A 20530-nucleotide genomic window follows, 5' to 3' on the forward strand; every position below is an offset into this window, starting at 1 on the left:
TTAGTGCTGGGTGGGGTTAAAGGCACACACCACTACTGCTCGGTTTCTATGGCAAACTAGTGTGGCTACTGGGATTAGAGGTGCGTGCCACCTGCCTGGTCTGTAAGGCTGACCAGTGCATCTGTTGATTAAAACACCAATGAAATATCATTACATTGTTGAGTCTACCTAGGCAATAAATATGATGATTTGACCTCAAGCAAAAAGACTTGCTGGGTAAAATAAACAGCCCTCAGCTGCCCAGCTAATGATGATTTTGCTTGCCCTTTAAAATTTCAGCATGTTTCTGATGTAATAATTTTGATACGAAAGCCTCTAAAAGAGACTGTCTTCCCCTCTCTAGTTTTCCTGAAATATGGAGGCTCTTTCTACATTTCCCACTCACTGTTGTTTCTCTATCCAAGGATCCCAGGAATTCATGAATGGGCATCACTTGGAGGCAGAGAGACATCTCTTCATCATCTTCTCATAGCCCTCACCTGACAGTGCAGAATGGTACCCAAGTCTGCTTTGCCACCTCCACGTGACACTATCCTTTACCGTCTCTTCTTCTCCCCTTTTCCTCCTGCCAGAGTACTTAGTGAGTTGTGTGTCTGTGCCGATTTGCATCCTAGGCACTGCTCTCGACTCATGGACAGAAGAGATGTGACTGAGCAACTTATTCTCCACAGGGAGAAGACAATAGACAAGTGAGCCGAGAAAGAAACCCAAGCGTGTCCTCTTTATACAAAGGAAATGATTACAGTGGCCTCTGCAGAGGTGCCTTTGGTGGTGACAAAGATCCACATATGCACAGAGACAGGGACAAAGACCCCAGAAGGTGGGAGCAGCAAGGGCAGGGCTCTTCCGGGAGAAAGAACGGGGATGATGTCCAACAGTGAGGGAGGTAGCACCCTTGGCAAAGGCAAGCATTTTCTAAGCAGGCCTTGGTGAGTGAACTCAAGCCCTGTGTGTGGGAAGAGGAGGTAAGGGTCTGAGATGAGCAGTGTGCCCTCTTCAAAGCCACCACTGTTGCATTTGTCCAAGTGCTCAAATGAGTCTAGTTTTTTTTTTCTCCCTTAATCTGTCTAAACTCTAAATGTGACTTGTATCCACTGCTTAACCCTCGGTGATGGAAACCATGCTTAGCACAGAGGACCTACTCCTCCTTTCAGCCCAGCCTCATCTTCTACCCCACTGGCATCTCCTTTCATCACTAAGTTCACTTCTGTTTTTCCCACTGCAACACTCTGCCGTGTTCCATCTGCCCTGTGTCTCCCCACCTCCCTCCCTCCATCCATTCCTCAGATGGACTCCTGGCTGTTCAGGCCTCTCCTTGAGGTGTGACTCTAGATCTCCCGTTCCCCCACGAAATGATTGCTTTTTCTTCTGAGTTTCCACAGAGGCAATTACCTACCAGAGCCCTGATCTCAATGCATTATAAATGTGTTTGCTTTGAAAAATTACAAGGATTCAGAAAAATGCAGAGGGTTATATAAGACTCAAACACTCCTGTGTTTGTTGACTTGTTTTTCATACTCACCTTGTCGGCTCCTGAAAACAGTGATTCTCACTCCCTGGTTTGGCCTGGAGATCTAGCTTTGTTCTCATCATATAATAGGTGAGAATGAATATTTGACATGTAATGGTTTTCTGTGGACACTTAAACTGAGCAGAAGAATGACCTCATCATCTGGATTCTAATTCCAAAATACCTTCCACACTTATCCACTTCTCTGCACTAGATCACTGCTCCCTGTTAATTGGGTTACCGCAGTAGCCCCCCCACTTTGCCAGTCTTTCTGGCTCTACTTTTCCCTTGCTCTAATTTGTTCTCACCAATGAACAGGCCAGAGTGCACTCGCCCCTAACTTATGCTCCATGACACCCCATCACATGAAGTATGAAAGAGAAATGCTATATCATATCCCACAGATTACCCCCATCACCTGCCTCCTGCCTCCATCATCTGGTCCCTGTTTTCCACCTTCTAGTCCCTGCCTTCATCATATGTACTCTGTCTACATCATCTGGTCCCTGTTTTCCACCTCCTAGCCCCTGCCTTCATCATATGTACTCTGTCTACATCATCTGGTCCCTGTCTCCATCATCCAGACCTGTTTCTGTCTCTGACATTGTATTGCATTCCTTCCTGTTTCATTCACTGTGTCCTATCCTGGGATTCTCTACCCGCTCAAAACTTTTATCTCTTTGCTTGGCCCATGTAATCTCAGAACTTGGTATGAATACTTCATAACATTCAGATCTTACTGCAAATGAATTTCAAATCTCCTGCAATGATCCCTCAGTAAGGGCCTTCTCCTGGCATTTGTCTCATTGCCTTCGCAGGATGACTCACTTTGAAATACCTCATTCACTCTGATTCTTTCCTCTGTCCTCCTCCTCTTCATCATCTTCATCGTCTTCCTCCTCTTTCCCCTCTCTCTTTCTCTCATCCTTTCTTACCCTTTCTCATCTCATCCCTAACTACATGATCTCCCGTTCATAGAGATATACATGTTTAAAGGCCATCTTTCTCCTCTGGAATACGAGCCGCAGGAGAACAGGGCCTTTCGCCTGGCTTTTCTATTTGAATGCCCAGACTTTGGCAGTAGTCATCTAAATGTATGAACTTCACCCAGGGGTTCTGAAAAGAAAGGGGAACCTGACTGGACATGATTCGGTCATTCAGGTCACTGGGGAGAAGGGACAGAATAGAGTGTGTAAAAGGTGAGCACTGATCATAGCTGAACTTGGATGATAGCTGCCCAGCCACTTAGCACATCCAGTCAGATCCTCCGGCCACTGAGTTCCTTTGAGAGGGAAATAACGACCACGAAAATCCCATTATCAGGAGAGCAGTTGGGAGTGTTGTATGTTTTATCAGCTTCTCAATAATCACCTGCCTTCCATGTGCTCAGTTACAAAGGGCCCATTGTAGCCGGGACTTCCAGATAACAAGGGACCCTTCCTAATTACTGTCTGCTCTATTTCAGGTTCAGCAGAAGAGAAAATTAAAAAGCTCTATTTCACTTTGGGTTCAAATGAGTCAATCTCTCAATCAATCAGGTATTAATTAAGCCATGGTAGTTCATACAGGGAGAGTCAGAGATAGCCTCTTCTTAAAGATGATACCGGGAAATAATTAGTGAATAATTTAAGAACAAAGAAAAGAGTTTAAAATGGGCTTTATTTGGACTTTCTTTGATTTTTCTATTGTGAAAAAAAATGAAGTCTGGAGTCTCCAATTCCTCTATTCTTTATTTCTGTCTTGTTTCCTCCCCTTCCTTTGCTCACCTTTTCATTATTTCCAAAGGGTCCATGCCAGAGGCCTGAGAACAGCCCATCTCACTCGGTCCACTCCCAGGCACAGTCCCTGGCATGCATGACTCTCTGATTCCTTGAGACACCCAGCTGTTCTTATGTGGTAAGCACAGACTCTCCAGCCCATGGCAAGTCGGCACCCTGAGATCATAAGGAAGATGCCTCCTAACCTTCCTTCTTGTAAGCCAGAAAATGTGTAGCCACGGACTTTGTGTCTTTGGCCAGCATAATGGAGGGTCTGGGAGCAGTCACACCGGTGCCTTGTGGTCAGCTTTTCCCGCTGGCTTACAGGGTGGGGTGTTTATCCATGGTGCAGCAGCATTTGGCCCTGAGTCTGACACGGTGCCTGGTGGAATGTGGACGGACAGCATCATCTGAGTGACTAACCAGAGAACCTTTCTAGGTGAAAGGCATCCGGCGGTGCTGTGCAACGCACGCACTACAATGGGTGCCTTAAAATGACCGCGAGGGGTGAAAGCAGTGTAGTATTCTGGAACATCTTTTATTAACAGACCATTTGTTCTGATCCCTGTTTGATCAGGTTTTCACTGAATTGCTTTCAAGGGCATGTTAACCAGCTCCCAGGAAAGCAGGGCAGCTACAGCTGGCTCCTCGCTCTGCTATCTCGCTGCCCTTATTTCCATCGTTCCTGATCCTGTCCCTCCCATGAGCCTCCCTGACCTCCAGGATTGAGTTTCTTGGGGGGTTTGCTTTGTCCATCACTCTCAGTCTTTCTCTTCTTAGTTTCAGCTCCAACACTCACTTGTCTTCATTTGAGCTGGCTTCTGACTTAGATGCTTCAGAGGGTCAAAGCCTCCAAACAGAGCACTGGCGAACATCCTGGCACCTTTTACAAGAACAGGCGATCTGATGACTCAAATGCTACCATTTGCTGAGGTCTGACTAAGTGCACAAGTCTCTTCTCCTTTCCTTCCCTGCCTCCCTCCCCCGTGTGTGATCAGGCCTTTATATCAAGGTGGAGTTACACAACTCAAGGTAATTCTTTCTATCTCCATTGAGGAAACTGAGGCCATCAGAGATTAAGAAACCTGTCCAAGGCCATGGAGCTACCAAAGGGCAAGATGAGGTTTCAATCTAATCCTAGTGGAGCACATAGGTTCTGCTGCAGCTGCTCTGGTGTGTGATCTCCATTCTCAGGAGACCAAGGACTTCAGTTTGGACCTTTTCTGATGGTTTCTCACCCAGTAATCCCCTTCAGCATGGGAGAGTTTCCACTTGGGCCACAGCCTATGGAAATATCCCTATGGCATTTAGGTTGTGATTTTAAAGGGGCTCATATTTTCAAATTTTAGTTTTATTCATGTATGTGTCTGATTGCTTGTGTGCCATCTGCTTGCAATGTCCATAGAGGCCAGAAGAGGGCATCAGATCCCTCAGACTAGGAGTCACAGGTGGTGCTAGGAATTGAACTTAGGTTCTCTGCAAGAGAAGTGAGTGCTCCTAACCATGACACTGACACTCCAACCCTACCTATACATCAGCAGGGGGAGCCTGGATTTGAGCCAGGAACCTTTGGATCTGCAGTCTAGTGCTCTATCTCCTGATGGGGCTTGGATTTTTAACAAGACCACACAGAGCAAGAGGGGAGTGCACATATGTCAGAAGGCGATGGGCTTCTCTAAGGCATGGGCCTTCATGATGGGCACAATGCCCACTTGTATTCCAAGAGTTAGAGCTGACACACCTATGCTTCGTTATGCTGATGATCGGTCACTTTCCCTCTTGGCTTACATAAAATCCTCAGTTTTTAGCTAGCCCTACTACTGAACTGCACTTAACATCCCATGAATGCACCGTCTGTGAAGCTTTGAAGGACCAGAGCTCTCTCTGATCCCGTTTCATCTAGCTGTGTTCACTACCTGGTCCCTGGAGGCATTTCAAGCTTGCAGCCTGAATTATAAAATTCCCGTTGGAGGGACCACAGTACCTAGTCTCTGTGCTGCCGTCTCTGTAGAGAGGGCCACGCAGCAGCTGGGGAAATGTAAAGGAGGACAAAGGGCCAGGCTGTCTGAGCAGCACTTGCCTCCTGGATGACAGAGCTTGTTCTCTGGTCGACGTGAGGAATGATAAAGATGAGGAACAGTATTGAAGGAGGTGGTCCACACACAGATATCCCTGGGCTCAAACGCTGGTAGAGGGGGAAGCAAAACGACTATGAAGCTAGGGGTCACAGGAACCAGGTCTAGTTTCCGTTCAGCTGCCTTCCGTGTCTTTGACCTCGGATAGCATCAGTAAAATTTTCTGAATCCTTGCTTTGTCTGAGAAACAAGGGTATTACCTGCTATGAATAGCCCTCAAGATTCTTGTGAAGAACAGACAAGACATCCAAAAAAACACTGGGGGTGGGGGGATCACAGTTGAAATGCCAGGTAGTGGCATTTTAAGGATAACACAAAAAAGATGGGATTAAACCTAGAATTGGAACCCGGAGCTTTTCTCTCCAGGGCAGCGCACTACCCTTCCCCACCACTCCTTTCCCCAGGTCCCCTAGGTGTCTCAGTCAACAGGAGCTAAGTTTCCAAGGCCGAGGATCCACGAATGCACACAGGTACCTCTCACACTTCTGTATGTCCAATCAGGTCACTTCCTGGTCTAAGTCCTCACAATGTCTGGAGCCACGGTCATGGTGAAAGACCTCCATTACCCGGCCCTCACTTTCATTCTTCACAAGTGTTTGGTGAAAGTTTGGAGCCAATATTTGTAGGTGTGGTAAAGTAGCTAGGTGAGGTTTTACTTTTGGAAGGCTCAAGCCTCTGAGGTCATCCGTGAGTCAGGAGTGGTTAGGGTGGGGTGGCACCACTTCTGTTCCATAAATAAAGGGAGCCTTCAGCTCCTGGGGGACTCCAGCCCCTGCTGCTCAAGTCTTCCAACTTATATCCTTTAGGAGGGGAAAGTATCTTTTTTTTTTCTTTTTCTAAAGCAAGAGGTCAACCAAACACTTATGTGATTCAAGGGCTCCTACACAGGTGGCAATTAAAAAATAGACCCTAAATTAAAAGTTACATTTTTTTTTTATATACCAGAGAAGGGCATTTAGAGTTCCGCCAACTGCAGCACTAACAGAAAGGCAGACTTATTTCTTCTTCTCGGTGGTGACGGAGGGAGGTTTTACAGGCTGGAAACTAATGGTGTGGCATAAATACACAATTATGCGAGTTGAAAGCTGTACAGATAGGGTTCTATTTTCCTTCCCATTTCCCCCCTTCATTTCATGTTAACAGAAGTTCAAGGCAATTAAAAGTCAAATGCTACTTTATTATAGTGTCGAGGCTTAAAACGCCCATGCCAAATCGGGGGAATGGGCAGAAATATTGTCATTTCAGTAATAACTCAGCCCCATGGAATGTATAGCACGGTGTGATGACTCCGACACCAGGCTTTGGGTCACAGCCTCCTTTTTCCCTGGGAACTGTGGAGAGGATGAGCCCTCACCTGCCCTCTGCATGGGTGTAAACCCATGTCTCTAAGAGAGCATGGAGGCCTTTTCCTTGTGATCATTTTGATAACAGTTGATCAATGCAAAGGGCATATATTATTGAGCTAAGATACTGAGTACAACCAAGTGCCAGGCAAATAGCATGTCTTTGCCCTACCATGCTAGTACTCTTTATCCCAAAGATAGGACATTTCTTTAGTCTCAGATGCAGCTGCCTCCTTGTTAACTCTACCAGCTTCACCCCTTCCCTTCACTCCTTCCCAGATCTACCCCGTGTAACAAACAAGTGCTTTCTCAGGTCTGAAATGCCTTTTCCAAAGGAAAACACGATCATAGGAGTCCCCCTTCACCCAAGGCTCCACTTTCTGCCATCAAAAATCATTAGTGAGAAAATTCCAGAAATACACAATTTACCATTCTGAGACTTGTCATGACATCCTGGCCAGTGTGTACAGCTAAGGATATGAATCATTCTTTTGCACTGTCTCCACACTGTCTATACTATCGACCTGTACTCCCTTAGTAGCTGCCTGGGTTATGAGACTGTCTGCTAAAGCATGGCAGTGCTATGTTCAAATAGTTTTCACCTAATAAGGACTCATATAACAAGGGAACTGATGTTGGCCATATATATTACATATATATATAATATGCTAAAATAGGTATATATCTTAATAGAATCAAATTCAAAAGTAGATGTTCACCTCATCTGGATTAGGTAGATAACATGCACATTATATATAATATATGTGTGCATGTGCATCTTTTCAATATATTACATATAATAGTAATATTGCAATATATATTGCTAATAATATATAAACTTATTTCAGTATATTATGATTACTCTATTTTATTATTTTTTACTGTTAGTGTTTTACCATGACTAATTAATACATTAAAATTAACTGCAGGTATAGATAATACAGACAGAAGATAGATCAAAACATGTGCACCTGCTTATTGTCCTCTCCTACCACTTGCTCCAGATGTTTAAATGACAGGAAACACTAGGGACCTCAGGTCTCATCATCCCAGGCCTTCTACGGTGTGGCCACAAGGTGGGCTATCTTCCGGCTGGGTACCAGCTTTTAGATTTTGTCTCTCTTCAGCACTCAGACAGCCTTATGGTAGCAACTGTCATGCTGTTGAATCTTGACGGAATAGGGGTGGGGTGGGAATGCTTACTGGAGAATGGTCTGAAGAGTGGGTCTGGACCCACCTGTTAGGAAGCAGCAATGGCTCCTGGGGATGAGGGTTGGCCTGGAGCAGCCAGGAAGAGAAATATGTGGTAATGCAGGTAGGCTCCCTATTGGGAAGTCTGTGGGCCCCAGGCCTCCAGCTTGGGTTTTGACTTTTCCTTGGTTTTATTAGCTTATACTCTTGTGAATTCCCCATGAGTCAAAATCAAAATCCAGCTAATGGACAGTCGAAGAGCCACAGACTTGCAGACGGAGACAGGATGAGCGGGTATGACTTACTCGGTATGTGTCTTGGGACAGTCACTCCGTTGCTCTGGGCTGCAGTTCCTCTATCTCCACCATGCGGATAATCTAGAACACACAAAGCGCTTGTATGAACGTAATGTTTGTACTGTTTCTCTAGAAGACAACTGGAGACATGGACTGGCTTCCCTCTCGATCTTTTGATGCCGTTCTAATGAGAAACATGCACACTCCCTAAAGTCAGACACCCTTTGTGATGTGATTGTGATGTCCTTCACAAGGGGTCCTCCAGGTGAAGCAGGTGGCACTGTGACCCGCAGCCAGGCTTCCAGCAACTGCATATGCAGTCACACTTGGTATCGTTCTGGCAGGTGAAGGCACGTGACAAACAACAACAGCAGTCACTCCTTGGCTCTGCCCAAGGCCAGAGCAGCCTAGAGTTCTTGGGAGGATTATTTCAGTGATGGAGGGGGTCCTCCCTGCATTCTTCCAGAATGGAAGGGTAGTCGATCACTCGGCCTAATTCCAGAGACGTTCTTTCTGCCAGGGTAGTGGAGCGGAGGCCTACTTGATGTCAGGTGCTGGAAATTTGAGTCCTTGTGTGCACTCTGGACTAACTACATGTCCACCCTGTTGAGCAGGTTCTGATATGTGCATTCCATCCATCACCGAGAGGCAGTGGGGCTGCTCATGAGAGCAGAGGGAGTGACCCTCATGGCTGCCCTCTGGTTGTTCTGTGATGTTTGTGGGTTAGAGACTACTTATGAGTCTCCCTTGCCTGTTTACTGAGTCCCTGTCATAAAAATAACACCACAATCTCCGATCTTTGCATTCAGAGAGGCTCATGGTGCCTCTCCTATCTGTGCCAATGCAATATGGCATTTGAATTGTTTCCTTGTAGAGGCATATGGATTTTACGTCAAGAAGTGTTAAGTATTTACTATGTGATCAGCATATGTCAAAGGACCAGAAGGGTAAGAGCTGTGACTTGGTTTGCCAGAGGGTGGGTCAAGAGGCGCAGCCCTGGAAGCCTCGGGTTTCCCAACAGTATCAGGAAAGACAATACCAGCATTGGCTCCTCTCATCTTCCAGTATTAATCCCAAAGCCCACAGTGATATACATGTGAATTCTTTGTAATTTGAAAATGCCCTGCAGAGTAGCTTTTATGGTTTTGAGACAGAGTTCTTTTGCATCCCAGGCTGGCCTCCATCTTGTTACTTTGCTGAGGATGACCTTGAACTTCTGACCTCCCTGCCTCTACCACTCTTCCCAAAACTAGTTTTTCAGTCTATTCATCTTTAAGCCTCATTTAAAACCTTATTCCTCTTGGGAAACCCCAGGCATATGAAAGGTCAGAGTCCCGGCTCTGGGCCCTTTACTGTCCCCTTACTGTCTTGCCACAGCCCATGCCAACATTAGGGTAATTTCTTATTCCAGCATCCTTTCTCCTTTCCACATGAAATCTACTCCCATCACAGGATCCCCATACTTGATCTCCCCGCATCCTGGGATTACAGGTGTGTGCCAGCGTGCCAGGTTTTATCCTTTCAAGGGAATCGAACCCAAGGCTTTGTGGATGCTAGGCAGGCCCTTTACTAGCTGAACTACATCCTCAGTTCCTCCAGGGTAGTATCCAAATGCTAAACCAAGAGCCAGCAAGTGCCCCCGTGTGAGTTCTGTCAGACTAGAGAGATAGATGTGGGCCGGAAAGTGGGATGGCAGGAGGAGTCGAGGCTCTGGGAGCCCGTGTTTGAATTTAGTCTTTACACCAGGGTTGGACATGCTGATGGGGAATTAAGGCTACCTGGGAAGGTTGCTGCAGAGGAACGGGCGGCAGCATGCACAGAGCCTGAGTGTGAACTGGCAGGGAGGACATTTGAGAAATGACATCAGGGAGACTCGGAGTGCTTGATATGGGCTCAGAGCAACGAAGCTCACGGAGGTTCCAGAAGCCCTGGGCAGAGACCTGGTAACACCAGCATTTCAGTGGCAGTACCTAATCTCCCTCACAAACAAAAGGACACCTTGCCAGAATTCAGGATTACCCAGCTTTAAGCAACCACCCCGGGGGCCAATGGTGGTGTGTAGGCATATTATTCATATATATTACAATTAAAAACTTTTATGAATAGCGTATGTTCTCCCTTAGACAAAAATCTGATTATGATCTGAAATATCACCAAACAAATAAGAAGGTGTTATTTATTGATTTCCTGATCCCTTGGGAAAGGGGGTGGGAGCTAAGGACACCTGTGCACTCATGTCTCACCTTTGAACGGACACCAACTGGGCTTGGCTTTATTTATGATTGAATTGAGTACTATTACGGCCTCACACTTACAACTCTGGATTTGAGGGTGGTAGGGAGAGGGCCTCATCATGTAGCCCAGGCTGGCCTCAAACTGGAGCTCCTCTGGCCTCGGCCTCCCTAGTGCTAGAATTACAGGCCCACACCATCACACCCAGCTCGGGGATTCGTTAATGGATCCTGTGAACAATTTTTCCTTTGTCGAACTGTAAAGTAGAGAAGGGAGGGATTGCCTGCCCCATTTCCCAGGTGAACGAAGCATAAGAATTTGTTCAGGGCTGTTGTGTCGTCACAGGAAGACAGGTCACAGTTTTTGTGTCCCCGTGTGATGCACTCCTCACTACACTGACTCCCAAGAAACAACACCAAGGCCACCAAGCAGTGTCCACCAATCCCTTTGGAAGTTGATGAAGCCTTCTCTTTCTCAAACTCTGGGACCCGGGGTTCCCCTCCTGCTTTGGAGTCTCAAACATGCTTCTCTTTCTACCCCACAGCTGTTCCTAGTACCATTGAGTTTTCTTGTCTACTCATCTTCTAGACTTAGATAAAACCTTGTTCCTCCTGGGAAAACTTCCTGGGCTGTGTTATGTTAAAGGTCAGAGCCCCGACTCTGTGCCCATCACTCTTTATACTCTTGCCACAGCCCTTGTCAGCATTAGAGTAATTTCATATCCAACCATCCCCCCTCCTTTTCACATGGAATCTACTCTCATCACGGGATCCACAGTGTCTGGGACCTGTTCTGTTTCTGAGAAATATTTGCCAAGTTAATGAATGGACGTCTTTTCTAGATGAGAAAACTGCGAGGTTTATGGACATTAAATGACTCGTCCAAGGTCTCACAGCTATCAAAGATGCCTTGACAAAAATTCCTACCTGGGAATACCTAGCACTCGTGCCCAGGCTGATGTCTAGGTTCACATACAGCACTGTAATCAAAGAAAAGATACTTAGAAAAGTACACACATCGGAGTTTCAGTATTCCCCATGTGGAGAACCCTTTTAGCCTGACCGCTGCTCAGATACCACGTGTTTCTGGGATTCCCAGAGTAGCACACTCTGCAGGCAAAGGTGATTGGCCTCCATGTACATTGGCCCTTTCATGGGACACCATATAGAACTTTAAGATGGCATTACTTGAAAGCGACTGCTCCCAATTTGTTGGAAAGCCCTGTCTGCTCATGTTTTTGACATGTCTGTGTTCTTGACGGATGATATTTACATAGTGACACCAGCAGTCACACAAACTGAGTCCAGGATGTGTGTGTGTGTGTGTAGTAGTAGTAGTAGTAGTAGTAGTAGTAGTAGTAGTAGTAGTAGTAGTAGTAGCATCTCACTATCCCATCGCTATTACTACAAAAAATTGTCTGTCTGTGTCCCCTATTTCCGGAGGGACTACCTTTACTGTCTCCTGTTCTCCATTGTTGAGCCTGGGTTGCTGACATCACTAAGGCAGAGGAAACCACGAGCTGCCATTTCTGCCCCCTGCAGCAGGCAGTTTGTTTCAGTTTCATCTTGCTACCCACTGTATGCACGAAGGACATCTCTCTTTTCTAAGACTTCTTAGAAAAGGCTGCACAATGGAAAATAAACACTCTGCCAGCTCTCTGGGTAAAAGATTCAAAACCGAGCTGAAGACAGACTGTGTTCAGAAATTTGTTTCTTACTAGGGAACCAGGTGAGGGCCGGGGAAGCACCATAAGGCAGGGTTAGTTATGTGTCCCAAAGGGAATTCAAACCGACAGTTATGGGAGCCGCAAGGCAGGATGAGCTAATCTCCGTGAGGAATGTATGGAAGGATCCAGACAGGTGAGCACTGAGTGGGCATCTGTCAGAGGACAAGGCAGCAAGGATGGGAAAGAAAAGTGACTACAGCTTGCTAAAGAAGAGAGGTGGTCCCACGGAGAATCCAATTAAGGTGGCTCAGGCTCCAGCTCAGATCTGGAGGTTTCCAACCTCCCTGTTACTATGACAATCCTCAACCAGCTTCCTCCTCTGACCCTCCCTCCTCCTGGGTCTTTCTCTAGCTGCTTTAAATGCCAGAACATTCCAGAGAGCAGCCTGGCACATGGCAGGGATTCCCCAGGGCCACAGCCTATGGAGGAAACTATTGGGAAACTTGCTTTTCCTACATAGTTCACGAGGTATTACGACTTGAAAGTCCAAGGATGGGGAGTCACTGCTAACATACCAGGCCTGAAAACCTGAAATATTTTTCATGTTTGGTCAAGGAAGTAGACTGGGGTATGAATGCTTGAGTGAACAGAGGTGGTTTTTCTGTCTCCCCCCACCCCCCACCCCCACTCCAACCATGCTTTTTCTCTTTGCACATCTTTAAATTAGATGAAATCCTGATTTCAGATCTGCTACAAGGCCTTGGGCAACTAAAGTTGGTTGGGCTCAAAGGGATTCTCATTCTCTTACTCTATACATATACCTACAACCCACCACGCTCCCATATCCCACACACACTGCTGGGGGGAGGGAGACAGACAGACAAACACACACAGAGACCGACAGAGACAAAGAGACAGAAAGAGACAGACAGGTGGGAGAAGGGAGAGGCAGAGGGAGAGGGAAAGGAAGAAAAGGGAGAGGGAGGGAGGGAGAGAGAGAGAAAAAGAGAGAGCTTGCATAGCAACACTGCCAATATTTAGCATAAGTTCGTGGACACCCAATGAGGTTTGGGAAATATCTGGACCGGTCCGTGGGTGAGAGCTGAGGGATGGGAAGTGTGTAAGATGGGTGTGCCCAGTGAAGGGGATTTCTTTGGTTTCACTTCCAGCTCTCTAGTTAGCAGAGTGCCTGTCATGATTGTGATCCTGATCCAACATGACCTGAGTTTCTCTTTCAGAGAGGACAGCCTGGGTCAGTCCTGCCTACCCCAGCTCTGTTTATCTGAACATGGAAATCATTGACATCCATCCCTGCCCCTGGCCATGTTTTTCAGCTATAAAAAGAGACTACGGACAGGTCCTGTGTCCTAGGATTGTTGGAACAATCAGATAAGTTAAATACATACACTGTAGTTAAAACAGTGGGGCGAATGTAGAGTGAATGTTAGCTTTGCCCCTCTGTTTCCCTGCAGGATTTGTTCTGTGGTCCCTGCTGTGGTCCAGTGGCAGGGAGCTGGAGTGTACAGAAGGGATCACAGTGATGACGCCTGTGTATGCCAATGGAAAAATGGTTTTCATATTTCAGACCCAGGGAGGAATGTAAAATTGTAGCAAAGATTGACTCTTGTACAGCTCCCAGCAGGTAGGGGCAAGATAAGGAAGATTTGGTAGCTTGATTTTTCTTCTGGAATCTTTATAACCTAGGGGTCATGCTATTTGAAGTCCTCCTCGCCACCACATGGCCTCCATAACAAGGCGTGGAAGATGGTTACATCCCTGACAGCGTGGGTACGGCTCTTGTTTCTTCCCTGCTCCACGCTGGCCTATTTCTGTGCCTTTTCCTACGGGCATCTCCTGTCCAGTTTGGTAGTAGCACATGGAGATGTTTGTAAAGGCACTGTTGTTGATGAGTGGATTGACTAATACCTTATCGTTTGGGGAGATGAAAAAATGGAGTTTAGTGTTGTCTCTGTGAGGACGTTGTTGGCCAACACTGGGACTAGGACACTCACATTTGACACTGACACCCTATCTAGATATACATCTTTGCAGGCCCCTGCAAGCTAGGGTCATGGGGTGAAAGAAAAGAGACTGGGATCCAGGAGGAGCAGGAAAGCCCTGGAGAAAGTGGAGCTCACTCTTGCAGCCCCAAACAGCAAACATGGGTCAAACAAACTGGTTAGCCGTCTGGGGAGCTAGCCCAGCAGCAATGAAGAAGCTGGTGCCAGAAGTTCCAGAGAGGCAGCACCCTGACCTGGCCAGCGAGTGAAGACCTGGTAGCAGGAGCAGAGACACCCTTCCCTGGGGAAGATGCCTCTGTCAGCCCTAGAGGAAGAGGGGCAGACTCCGGGGTGGCAGGTTCCTGCAGGTGCAGTCTGAGGCTGTTTTGTTTTGTTTTGAAGATTGCCCACAGCCTCTAGCAGTGTCACACACACACAGGTGTCAAAGGAATGCTTGTGCATTAAAACAAATGCTGCCCAAGTCATGTTGAGATGGCCTTTGCCATCAGAGGCAAGACCACCAGGCTCCTAAAGGTTTTCATCATTTTCCTTTCTCTGAGAGGAGCTGAGAACAAGTGGTCAAGAGAAAGTGACACACCCAGCTCTCACTGATCCCGGGAAATATGGGTGAGACTTAAGTGTTTATTATTATTATTATTAATTATTATTATTTAAAGATAGACTCACAGGGTATGATGGCATATGCCTTTAATCCCATCCCTCCAGAGGCAGGTAGATTTAGGTGAGTTTGAGGATAGCCTGGTCTACAGAGTGAGTTCTAGGAGAGCCAGGGCTGCACAGAGGGACCTTGTCCCAACCATCATGTCCCCACCCTGCCCACAAGGTAAGTAGGGGAGACAGGCTTTCATTATATAGCTCTGGCTGGTTTGGAACTCACTAGGTAGATTAGGCTGGCTTCAAACTTATAGAGGAGGGAACCACCAGGCTTGGATTTCTAAATTCTAGAATTAAAGGTGTGTCACGTGCCTGGAGAGACTTACTTTTGGGGGACACTCTAGACCAGCCATAAAGCTATTGCCTCCTATCCTGTTGGCTGAGGTGCTTATGCCCACGTAGCCATAAAGTAGGAGTCTAAACAACTCAGAAATTTCTAAAGCAATGGGGTTTAATATCTCTGGTTAAAATTTAAGTTCCAAGGCAGCAAAGAAGAGACCAGGCATTGAAAGTTATGCCACATACTATGGCAGACTTTGGAGCACAGTGAATTCTGTAAATATGTAGATAAAAATGTGGAGAAAAGGAAACTAGCTTGACAATTCCTGAAAAAGTTAAACATAGAATTATCATAGGCTCCAACAATTCTACTCCCTGGCATATACCCAAAGAGCTACAAGCAGGCGTTCAAGGGAATCCTCGTATGTACCTATTGCCAGCAGTGTTACCCATGGTAGCTGAAAGGCGGAAACTCAAATGCTCATAAACTGATGGTGTGTCTATATAATGAAATAAGATTGTGATACAAATGAAATAAAGTGTTAATAGAAGCCACAACACAGCTGAATCTTAAGAACATGCCAAGTGAAAGATGCCAGTCACTAAATGTCATATGCTTCACAGTTCCATTGATGGGAAATTCTTGGAACAGGTAAGCCCATAGAGGTAGAATATAGATCAGTGACTGTCAAAGACAAGGGCATGAATGGACAAGAATTGCCTAATGGTTTCATTTGGGGGCAGTGCAAATATTTCGGATGTAGATAGGCATGGTGGTTGCTTGGTACTAACTACCACTGAACTGTTTATCACAGGTAATTTTACATAATGCTCATTTCATGTCAATAGAAGATACAAGCAATGATACAAAATTTCTTGAAAACAAATAACAGCACAGCTATCATTTTAACCATCTGAAAAGTACAGAGTGTTAAAGATCTCTGAATTTTCACCCCATACCAATATCAGACGTTTAATGGCCACACACATCAACAATGTTTTCCCTTCACTCTTGGGCTCCATCTTGGGAAAAAAAAAAAACAGTATTTTTCAGAACACTAAACTCTTGTTCCTGGAAAATGTCAGTCAGGAACGTCTGACCTTCAGTGTGGCATGTGTCCCATGACTGTCTCCTCCTTTGGCCCAGACAGTCTGAAAGAGAGAGATTCTTTCCATGGGGAAGTGGCGCCATCCATCCATGTAAATTAAAATCCCGGCTCTTTCCTCCAAGAGGCCAGTGAAATAATCCTTACTCCGAGAAGAATGCAGCCATTGCAAGTCAGCTTGTGTGTTGTGCCACCTGGCAGAGCATTGCTTTCTTCCTCACCCAGAGAAGGCTTTGGTCCAAATATCCCACAGGGCAGAGGTTGAACTTTTTAATTTGGAAGCCAGGAGGTCTCTGAGCAGGCTGTGTCTAGGTGGAGATGGTAGGCTAATAGGTCTCCTTTCCCAGCAAAGGCTTCATTTCTCAATGGTGGGGGTTACCCTGGTGACCAGCCTGGCTCTCATCTAGGCCATGCTGTGCTAAACTGGCAACCACTACTCAACAGACTGCAGGCCTCAGGCAGCAGGTAATGTTTTAGGTTAGGAGTGGAAACTGGAGAGAGCAAAGGGCGGGGTGGGGGCAGAGGGACTGGGGTTGGGGGTGGAAACCAAGGTGTCAGTCTGCAGGGCTAGATTTAAGAGTGATGCTCTCTCTGCTCACTTAGGAATTTAGTAATGCTGAAGAGCCAAAATATATTGTGATGTGTTCATTACCAATCTGGAGGGTAGGAGGCAGTGATGACTGTCATCTTTGAGGGCCTCAGATTCTTAACAGGACCCCTGAAGAAACCATGGAGAGACTGGTATGCACACAGAAGCTCGGGGGTGGGGGGGAGCCGGGAAAGAGTAGATGAACATTGTTTACTTTGGTTTCCATGGAAAGGTCACATTGACTACAACTACTTCCTGTGTGGTTTGAGGCTGGTGTGTATGAGTGGCTGGCTGAAGCTTACAGGTTACCCCAAGGCTCTGGGTGTCCGAGGACCACAGGTGGAAAGGATATTGAAAGCCTGTACTTGTCCCGCTCATGGATCAGTCAACGATGGGAAACCATAGGAAGATAGAGACAGACTCGGTGTCTTACTTGGGTTGGGGAGAAAATAAGGATACTCTGACTCGGACTGAGTTCCCTTATTCACAGTTGCCACCATCACATGTCATTTAGGTTCATGCACAGCATGTCCTTCCTGTCATTCTGTTCCATTGGACTAACACTGGTGGAACCCCCCTCTCTCCCTGCCTTCAGGCCTCGCCTCTATCCCATCTCTGTATCCATGACCCCAGACCTCTTCCCTGCTAGAATAGTCTGAAGAATGAAGGTTTTCTAAGATGCAGCCATCCTATCAGAGTTTTCAAATGTTTGTCTGTCTTCTGCCAACTTTCTTTTATTAGTAGCAAAAACAAAACCCCAAACAAAAAACCCTAAAAGGAATTGCTTGTGGGCTTTCCTTAGACTTCCTTATCTTGAAATGAGAGTATTGTTGAAGAGAAAATAAACTCAGCTGAAAAATACTGTGTGGAGGGGAAGTTGCAGAGTTAAGAGTGAGGGCAAGCCCCGAGTGGGTTATAAGCACTCTCTCTTCTTCAAGTTTAAGCCAAGAACTTTTGGAAAGGTTATGGTTTATTTTTTCTTAGAGAAAAAAATTCCAGAGGTAGCCTGTTTACAATAATGGGAGCAAGTGCCTGGTCAGACATGAGGACTGGGACCTCAGCACTGCCATGGTCCCTTGAGACCTTCCCCTAATGAACAAAACCCAGGTTTGTATTCCTTTTAGAACTCAATACTTTTTCCTGTCCTCACTGAATGTCTACTCCACAGAAAGCCCTGGACAATGTTGGGGAAAGAACGGACACCTCAGCTGGCCTGTGGCCCTACAGAGCATCTGCTGTTGATTGTCCCTTCCTGCTTAGAGAGGGAAGAGGTCTCTTGTCACTGTCTTTATTTCTCACTGTAACCATGGCCAGCGTCATGTGCTCTGGTTGTTCACCTGAAGCCTTTCTCGTCAAACAAATGCACTATGCGTTGGTGCCTGCTGAGGAAGGGGAACTTCTTGCTGGTCTCTTTGACTAGTTTTCACGGTTATTTGAGCAAGCACCGAAAAAGCTTTAGTTACCTAAGGCACCCAGTATGTGGTCTTCCTGCTTAAACAGTGTTTCTGAACTCCCCAGGACAGTTACTGATTGAAGTTTCAGAAAAGGAAGAGCCAGGGATAGTCTGGATATCATCAGGAAAGATGAGGTCTAACTGAGTCTCTTCAAGATCTGGAGTTTGCCCCAGAAGCCACTCCGAGAGGACTCAGCCTTTATGTGCGATCGTCTCATTTTCTCTCTGCCATCACTTGAGACTTGAGCACTGCGTTTGTCCTCGTGGACAGATGTCCAGGGGATACCAGCCTTCGATGGTATTGCGCATAACCAAAAGAAAGCAATGGTGCTTGCTTGTGGCCCCTCCACAAACTGGCCGCATGACTATGGCACTCACTTCCCTTCTCTGAACCCCAGTTTGCTCATCTCTGAAGTGAAAGGGCAGGGTTGGTTTATCTCTAGAGGTTTTTTTTTTTTTTTTTTTTTTTTTTTTTTTTTTTTTTTTTTTTTTTTTTTTTTTTTTTTTTTTTTTTTTTTCCATTTGAAGTCTCTGAATCTACTTCCTTTTCTTCATCAACAAACAGCCCCTGTTCACTTAAAAGTCTTGATGCTGGCATAATAGTCAAACTCTACTACGTTGGAGTATGAGATTCACATGAATCTTTTCAGGATACAGGCTTCACTGGTCGGGATGAGAGAAAGCCACAAATATACCTTAGTTATAACTGATGTCCAGATTTAGAACTACCATCTACTAGACTGGTACCTTTATGAGGATTAGAAAAAAAGTCACCTGTGGGTTGACTCAACTGCAAGGTGGGTGGGTCAATGGCCTATCAGAATTCTGACTACTGTTAGCCCCTTGAGGGCTCAGACGTTCTTGTGAAATGAACAACCTGCTTGCCCACATATCCCAGGACATTTCTACTTTGGCCTCTGGGCCATTTAGTGGAGCCATAGAAAAGGAGAAGGATGAGGAGAGGTTACACTAACGCATATCCCTGATAAGACAGAGACTTCTGTCATTCCTACTTTAATATATGTCATGTGATTAAAAGAATACCAAGTCTAGCCCATGATGCTGCTGTGTCCTGCACCAGCACACCCCATCTGGTTTAGGCAGCTTCAAGAGATCATAATAATAAGCCCTTACATTTAATAGAGCCTTAAAATTTATGTTGCACGTTAAATGTACTTACTTTTTCAATTGGATTCTGAGTCTAACCATTGCCCTGGTGAGTAATAATTATCCCAGTTTTAAATACAAAGGAAATGAAGCAGAGTGAGTCAAAGACTTGTTCAAGGGCAGTTGATAAGTGGTTAAGCCGGGCACTGCACAAGCATCTTAGCTCCACCAAGGATTTTTCTTTTCTTCTTCCTTTCTTTCTTTCCTTCTCTTTTCTTCCTTCCTTCCTTCTTTCCTTTTTCTTTTTATAAATTTCTATGCAAGTTGCATAAGGTCTGGATCTGGGTCCTGGCATTCCGATCTAAAAGTGTAACTCTGCAAGGGTCTGAAATCAGTCTTACCTGGCCATTCTCTTCATTCTAATGTAGACAGGTCTCTCACACAGGTGTGGCTATACATTCTGGAGAGGCGTAGCCGATCTTACAACCTAACTAAGGTTTTCTCCATCTCCTTTACAGTAAGGTAATGATTTCTAGAGATTCACTCACTTAGTCAAATGGGTATGTCATACTTGGGTGCCATTCGTCCAGAATTATTTCACAGTTTTAAGAATTTCGCCGTCAACCTGACTCTGAGCTATCTTCCTAGCTTGTACTCATCAGTCCCCCCGTTCACGTCGCCATATAGGACCCCTGCTTCTCTTCTTTCAAAGCCAGCCCTCCTCTGGCCAGTAACCCTTTCTCCAAACACCAATCTGAGGGTGCCTTTTCACTACCTAATGACGGCTTAGTAGGGCTGGAAGAAGACATCTCACTCTTGGCAGTAGAAGATCTAATCCCCTCTCGTGCTGTTCCTCCCACCTGCCTTTGGCTTTGTGCAAGCTTTTTCCTTTGCCCACAGTACCTCTTCCTTGGTACTATATCACCATCTTCGATTCTATAGCTGTGGCACATTGCCCAACACACAGAGGTGCAGTAAGGCTTAGGAATGGAGGGGATGTCCTTCCTCTATGATAAAAACCAGTAAGGTAGCTTGCTGAGTGTCGTGATCCTGAGTCCATAGGCTGAATGTTGATATTGAAGGCCAGAGAAACATTTGTTTTGTAATGGGCCTCTTTCCTAGAACTGTGTTCTGGGTAAAGATGGGGAGGCAGAATTTCAGAAAAAGGGAGGCACTGGGCCGAGGGAAGAC

The 20530-nt window shown here is 46.0% G+C and overlaps 1 protein-coding gene across 1 annotated transcript in view; it reads right to left on the reverse strand.

The window, feature by feature from the left end:
- The window catches only part of Kiaa0040 (KIAA0040 ortholog), a 35446-nt gene that overhangs the window by 13384 nt on the left and 1532 nt on the right, over positions 1-20530 (reverse strand). The window contains exon 2 of the mRNA XM_050135408.1: positions 8242-8313. The gene's annotated coding sequence lies outside the window, so the exon portion shown is untranslated. The remainder of the gene's footprint in view (positions 1-8241; positions 8314-20530) is intronic.

The sequence above is a fragment of the Alexandromys fortis genome, unplaced genomic scaffold, assembly GCF_014885135.2.
Source record: "Alexandromys fortis isolate MF-2015 unplaced genomic scaffold, M_Fortis_MF-2015_v1.1 scaffold_21, whole genome shotgun sequence".
NCBI classification, from domain to species: Eukaryota; Metazoa; Chordata; class Mammalia; order Rodentia; family Cricetidae; genus Alexandromys; species Alexandromys fortis.